Source organism: Bombina bombina, chromosome 8 (assembly GCF_027579735.1).
Source record: "Bombina bombina isolate aBomBom1 chromosome 8, aBomBom1.pri, whole genome shotgun sequence".
In the NCBI taxonomy this organism is placed as follows: Eukaryota; Metazoa; Chordata; class Amphibia; order Anura; family Bombinatoridae; genus Bombina; species Bombina bombina.
Window position 1 is genome coordinate 243,159,651 of NC_069506.1, and position 7,387 is coordinate 243,167,037.

Sequence of the window (7,387 nt, forward strand, 5' to 3'; positions counted from 1 at the left end):
CGTTCTTTCTCTCGTTCTCTCTCTCTCATTCTTTCTCTCGTTCTCTCTCATTATCTCTCTCTCGTTCTTTCTCTCTCTCTCTCGTTCTTTCTCTCTCTCTCTAGTTCTTTCTCTCTCTCTATCCCTCTCGTTCTTTCTCTCTCTCTCTCTCTCTCTCTCTCTCTCTCATTCTCTCTCTCTCTCATTCTCTCTCTCTCTCATTCTCTCTCTCTCTCTCTCTCTCTCTCTCTCTCATTCTCTCTCTCTCTCTCTCTCTCATTCTCTCTCTCTCTCTCTCTCTCTCTCTCTCTCTCTCTCGTTCTCTCTCTCTCTCTCTCTCATATTATAGGATTCCCTAAGCTTACAACAAAGATAACAACAGTAGATATGAGCTGCCATAAATATACAGTGCATACATCAGTACATAAAACAATCTGTCCAAGTTTAGAGATGCCAATCAGTATGCAGTTTGCACAATCATCCCATACATGGAGTCCTACTAAACCAAAATAATTGAATTATATTGTGGTTTCTCACCTAGAAGGCAGAGACCAGTAGAGAGGCTGCACATGAATGCCCAGTTCCTTACAGTGCTCTACCCAGTTCCTAAATTGTTTGGCCCCTAGATTTCAGGGTCCCATGCCTGTTCAGGCCCTAATTCTCTTACCTAGAGTTAGTTCATTTTAACTTTTTTGGACTGATTATATGTAAGATAGGTCACTCAAGTCACATATCTTACCCCCTCTACAATTTAAGTCCATATAGACCACTTATTGGCAACCAGCATTATTAAGAGGATCACATATGTTGCTCTACAATATCAAAATTGCCACACTATTATTTGAAATCACATAAAGCAGTAAAATTTGTTATTTTTTGTGGATAATGAAGATTCTCCAGGATGACAAAAAAATTGACCATTCTTTACTATTATAGAGAAAGTAGTAGTTGCAGAGGATGTTTCTGATGGCTGTTCCTTCACTTTTATGCCTGACCACCGCTGATCCAAATCTATCTTCAATGTAAAAACAAAAATCTTTAATAGTAGGATTGGTAAAATGACTAATAACAAGGTTTTATTGCTTTTGTTTTATTAGTTTAAGTTGCTAAATTAATTTACTGTTAGCAAAAAATTCTTCCAAAATATTTTAGTTTTGTAATTTAAAAAAAAAAAAAAAAAAAGCTAGAGGGAAATAATGTATTAAGCAGTAAATCTTTTTATCACCCAAAGCAGATATTTCCTAAACCTTAGGCAGTAAGGCTATGTACTAAGGCAGCAAAGCAATTATTTATAAACATATACAATAATCTGCTAAATTAATGAGTGCCGGAATAGTACAGGAAAATACAGGTATATTGAAAAATGCTTCTGATGGTTTTATATATATATATATATATATATATATATATATATATATATATATATATATATATATATATATATATATATATATATATATATATATATATATAAATTTATAAAAGAAGAAAAAAATAAGTGAGTATTACCCAGCACTATTATCTCCAAAATTATATTCATAAAGGTGGATACAGGAGAAAAATCATGTGACTCCAAATTGCAAAAAAAAATATAAAAACTAATTTATTATATGTATAAGAAAAATATATAAAAATATGTATCAAAACGCCATGCTATAACTTAACTAAACTTGTCACAGACAATTTAGCATTGCTATAATATTGAAACATTCCCACATGGGTTGACACACAAATAGTCTGATATTCAGCATGTGGAATCAGTGTCAAATCCCATGTACTGAATCAATGCATTATTATATTATCCTTGATTGCATGCAGTGATGGAGATTTATATGATAGCTATCAAGTTAAATTAGAGTCCTAGGCCCCTAATTAAAGTATTGTGCATATGTCCTCCCAGAGTGTTACCACAAGTAGCTTACTGTCTTCTGACTATCACAAATGTGGCTGCTCACCGGACCTGTCAATGTACTGTGAGTGATGTCTCATTCCTCAGCCTTGCTTATATCATTACAATCCTCTTAGAGCACAAACATACCAGATAATAAAAGTGTAGTCATATGATGTTATCGCTCACTGGATCTGTAGATCAAGGCACCGTAAGTAACCTTTCACTTCTCTGCAGTACCACCAATAAAGAAATTCATGATCCCTGGATCCTCCCAGAGTATATACACTAACTGGAGTTTCCAAATCTTTCCCATCATGGTGCCATCCTGTTTACAAAGGCATCTATTTATCACGCTGTCAACGTACCTGCATTCGACGGCACCAATACGCTCGCCTAACATCGCTGCCGCGGACCTGAATACTTTCTACAAAGTTACCAAAAAAGCTGTCAAAAAGCCGCGCACCACATCGATCTCGCTGCTCTTCAGCTTTTTCCCAGATTTATTGGTACCCTGTCACTATACTCTTTACCCCCTAAGCCTCCGCTCCCGGAGCCCACCGCAACTAAATAAAGTGTTTAACCCCTAAACCGCCGCTCCCGGACCCCTCCGCAAATAAATAAAGTGTTTAACCCCTAAACCGCCGCTCCCGGAGCCCACCGCCACCTACATTATATTTATTAACCCCTAATCTGCACCCCCTACACCGCTGCCACCTACATTATATTTATTAACACCTAATCTGCCCCCCTACACCGCCGCCACCTACATTATATTTATTAGCCCCTAATCTGCCCCCCCTATACCGCCGCCACTATATTAACCCCTAAACCTAAGTCTAACCCTAACACCCCCTAACTTAAATATAATTAAAATAAATCTAAATAAATATTCCTAGCATTAAATAAATTATTCCTATTTAAAACGAAATACTTACTTATAAAATAAACCCTAAGATAGCTACAATATAACTAATAGTTACATTGTAGCTATCTTATGGTTTATTTTAATTTTACAGGCAAGTTTGTATTTATTTTAACTAGGTAGAATAGTTATTAAATAGTTATTAACTATTTAATAACTACCTAGTTAAAATAAAGACAAATTTACCTGTAAAATAAAACCTAACCTAAGTAACAATTACACCTAACACTATACTATAATTAAATTAATTCCCTAAATTAACTACAATTAAATAAAATTAAATAAAATTATCTAAAGTACAAACCCCCCCCCACTAAATTACAGAAAATAATAAAATAATAACAAGATTTTTAAATTTATTACACCTAATCTAATCCCCCTAACAAAATAAAAAAGCCCCCCAAAATAAAAAAATCCCTACCCTCCACTAAATTACAAATAGCCCTTAAAAGGGCCTTTTGCGGGGCATTGCCCCAAAGTAATCAGCTCTTTTACCTGTAAAAAAAAATTACAACCCCCTCCAACATTAAAACCCACCACCCACACAACCAACCCTACTCTAAAATTCACTCAATTCCCCCTTTAAAAAACCTAACACTAACCCCTTGAGAAGTCTTCACCCAACCAGGCCGAAGTCCTCAACGAAGCCGGGCGAAGTGGTCCTCCAGACAGGCAGAAGTCTTCATCCAAGCCGGGCAGAAGAGATCCTCCAGATGGGCAGAAGTCTTCATCCAGACGGCATCTTCTATCTTCATCCATCCGTCGCGGTGTGGCTCCATCTTCAAGACATCCAACGCGGAGCATCCTCTTCATCCAGAATCTTCTTCAACAATGACGGGTCCTTTAAGTGACGTCATCCAAGATGGCATCCCTTCAATTCCGATTGGCTGATAAAATTCTATCAGCCAATCGGAATTAAGGTAGGAAAAATCCTATTGGTTGATGCAATCAGCCAATAGGATTGAGCTCGCATTCTATTGGCTGATTGGAACAGCCGATAGAATGCAAGCTCAATCCTATTGGCTGATTGGATCAGCCAATAGGATCTAACTTCAATTTTACAGGTTCCTATCAGCCAATCGGAATTGAAGGGACGCCATCTTGGATGACGTCACTTAAAGGACCTGTCATTGTTGAAGAAGACTCCGGATGAAGAGGATGCTCCGCGTCGGATGTCTTGAAGATGGAGCCGCTCCGCTCCGGATGGATAAAGATAGAAGATGCCGTCTGGATGAAGACTTCTGCCCGTCTGGAGGACCACTTCTCCCGGCTTCGTTGAGGACTTCGGCATGGTTGGGTGAAGACTTCTCAAGGTAGGGTGATCTTCAAGGGGTTAGTGTTGGATTTTTAAGGGGATTGGGTGGGTTTTAGAGTAGGGTTGGTTGTGTGGGTGGTGGGTTTTAATGTTGGCGGGGTTGTAAATTTTTTTTACAGATAAAAGAGCTGATTACTTTGAGGCAATGCCCCGCAAAAGGCCATTTTAAGGGCTATTTGTAATTTAGTGTAGGGTAGGGCTTTTTTTATTTGGGGGAGGCTTTTTTATTTTGTTAGGAGGATTAGATTAGGTGTAATTAGTTTAAAAATCTTGTAATTATTTTATTATTTTCTGTAATTTAGTGGGGGTTTTTTTTGTACTTTTGTAATTTTATTTAATTTTATTTAATTTTATTTAATTGTAGTTAATTTAGGGAATTAATTTAATTATATTAATTCTCTATTTATCCCACTCCTTTGTTTTACACTATCTATTATTTGCCATATCAGCTGACTAATATGATGGCCACATTTTAGGAAGTGGTTAGATACAGGTGCTTCATAGTTTTTACATCTTATATTTGATCGATGTTGGCATAACCTATCTCGGGCCTTGCGGGTCATTTCCCCTATATAAATTAGGGAACAGGGGCATTTGATAAGGTATACAATATAAGCAGATGCACATGTGAAAAATTCCTTTATTTCATATCTTTTACCTTTTCTAGGGTGAAAGAAATATTTTCCCTTAATCATTGAATTACAGCTTAAACACCCTAGGCATGGATAACACCCTAGTTGCTTTTTATTAAGAAAGGTCTGTGTATCCTTCTTTTTAGACGCTATATCTGTTCTGGTCAATTGATCCCTAAGGTTTTTCACCCTCCTATATGCCATTAGGGGGGGGGGGGGATTCCTAAATATCTCCATATCTTTATTACATTCTTTAAGGATGTGCCAATGTTTTTTATTATACGTGATACTTGCTCACCATTGGGATTATACTGGGTCACTAAAACCATTCTATCTGTATTGTTGTCTTTGTTTTTTTACTTCCTTGGCACTTTTTAGGCTGTCAAGTTGTTCCCTAACCAATGCTTGTAGGTATCCTCTATTTACAAATTTTTGTTGCATTTCTTTCAACTGTTTTTCTTTAGTATCACTGTTGCTAACTATTCTATCTACCCTCAGTAGCTGGCTTTTTGGTAGAGAATTTATTAAATTCTTAGGGTGAAAGCTGTCATAGCTCAATAATGTGTTTCTATCAGTTTCCTTCACATAAAGATCAAACATCAGCTTATTTCCATCTTTGCTAATCCTAGTATCTAGAAAAGAAACAGATTCTTTACTACTTACAACAGAAAATTCTAGTCCCCTCACTGCTGTATTTATCTCTTTAACAAATTCATATAGGGACTCAACGCTGCCCCACCATATGCCAAACACGTCATCTATACAGCGCCACCATGTGGCCCCATATGCAATAAACTTCTCATTTTCATAGATCACTCTCTCCTCTATCTCATTCATGAACAAGTTGGCATATGATGGGGCAACGTTGGTCCCCATCGCTGTTCCCTTGGTCTGAACATACCAATCATCTTGGAAGAAAAAATGGTTCCAATATAAAATAAGTCTTAACAAATCTTCAATGAAATCTACTTGTAACTCTGTACTTTTTTTGTTAATTTTAAGGATTTTCCTAATGACTCCAATACCTGTTTCATGCTTAATAGCTGTATATAAGCTTTTCACATCCATTGTATATAACAGGAATTTATTGGACTCTAAACATAAATCTTTAGCCTTACTTAAGAAATCCCCCCTATCTTTAAGATATGAAGACATCTGTGATACCTCTGATGGCAATACCTTATCAAGAAAAATAGAAATGTTAGTAAATGTAGAGTTCACACTAGAGACTATAGGCCTCCCAGGAGGTCTATTTGCATCTTTATGCACTTTAGGCACTGTGTAAAAAACAGGATTTCTGGGTTCTTTATTAAATAAATATTCATTCATTTTTTTGTTAATTAATTTATTGTTATATGCCTTACTCAATACATTCTCAATTTCTTTCTGAATGTTTTTTTATAAAGCTGTTTATAAGTTTGTTTATCCCCTAATTGATTCTCTATTTCCCTAATATAGTAATTTCTATCAAGGATTATTGTGGCTCCACCCTTATCCACTTTTTTGATGTTTACCTCTTTAGATTTATTCTTGAGGGTCTGTAAGGCTTTAAACTCCCCTTGTGTCAAATTATGCCCTTCAGATCTATTGTGATGTCTCCTGTTTATTTTTTCTTCCTTAGTTTTTAGTTTATCAATATCCCCCTCAACCAATTCAATAAATGTATTATTATTATTACTAAGTTCTGTGATAACAGGGTTAAACACACTTTTCTTTTTCAGTGCTAATTCTTTTAATGACCAAACTGTATTGCTTACATTAGTTAAGGGTAACATCTGCTCGTTTTGCTTAAACCACATTTTTAACTTTTTAATCTTTATTAAGCTCAAAAAAATTAGTCTTTGTATATGGGCAAAATGTCAGCCCTTTCTCTAGCAAGTTCAGTTAATCATTGGTTAAATCTTTTCCTGATATATTTAACACAGAAGAATGTATAGATCTTAACCTTTCTGTGTCTAGATCAATGTCCACAGTACCGTCATCTTTGTTTATGGGCGATCTCCTTACTCCTGCTCCTCTTGCGGTGCTTCCTACCGCCTCTCTTTTGCTGCCTGAATCCAAAGGGGAAGATTCATCTGACTCAGAATGGGACATCACAGCTCCTTCCGCACTACCTGGTATACTTCCTTGATGCCTATTGGTCCTCCTTCCATCGTTACATTTATTGTTGCGGTATCCTTAGTAACCGTTTTGCCACGTATACGTTACCCGTCTGATAATCCATCTCATCTCGTTGGAATTTCTGCCTTTTTCGTTCCTTAATGGCCTTTTGAAGCTCGCTTATTTTGCCTTCCACCCGTTTGGTTAAAGCATCCATTTCTTCAGATGTCAGCATTCTGGTTAGTTCTTCTTTATTCTTTTTAATTTTCTCGTCCTGTATCGCCATCTCTTTGATAAATGACTCTAATTGTATTTAATTTAGTTAATTTATTTAATTATATTGTAGTGTTAGGTGTTAGTGTAATTTAGGTGTTAATAACTTAGGGGTTAATAACTTTAGTATAGTGTTGACGATGTTGGGGGCGGCAGATTAGGGGTTAATAATTGTAATGTAGGTTGTGGCGATGTTAGGGACAGCATATTAAGGGTTAATAATATTTAAATAGTGTTTGCAATGCGGGAGAGGCAGCAGATTAGGGGTTAATAAA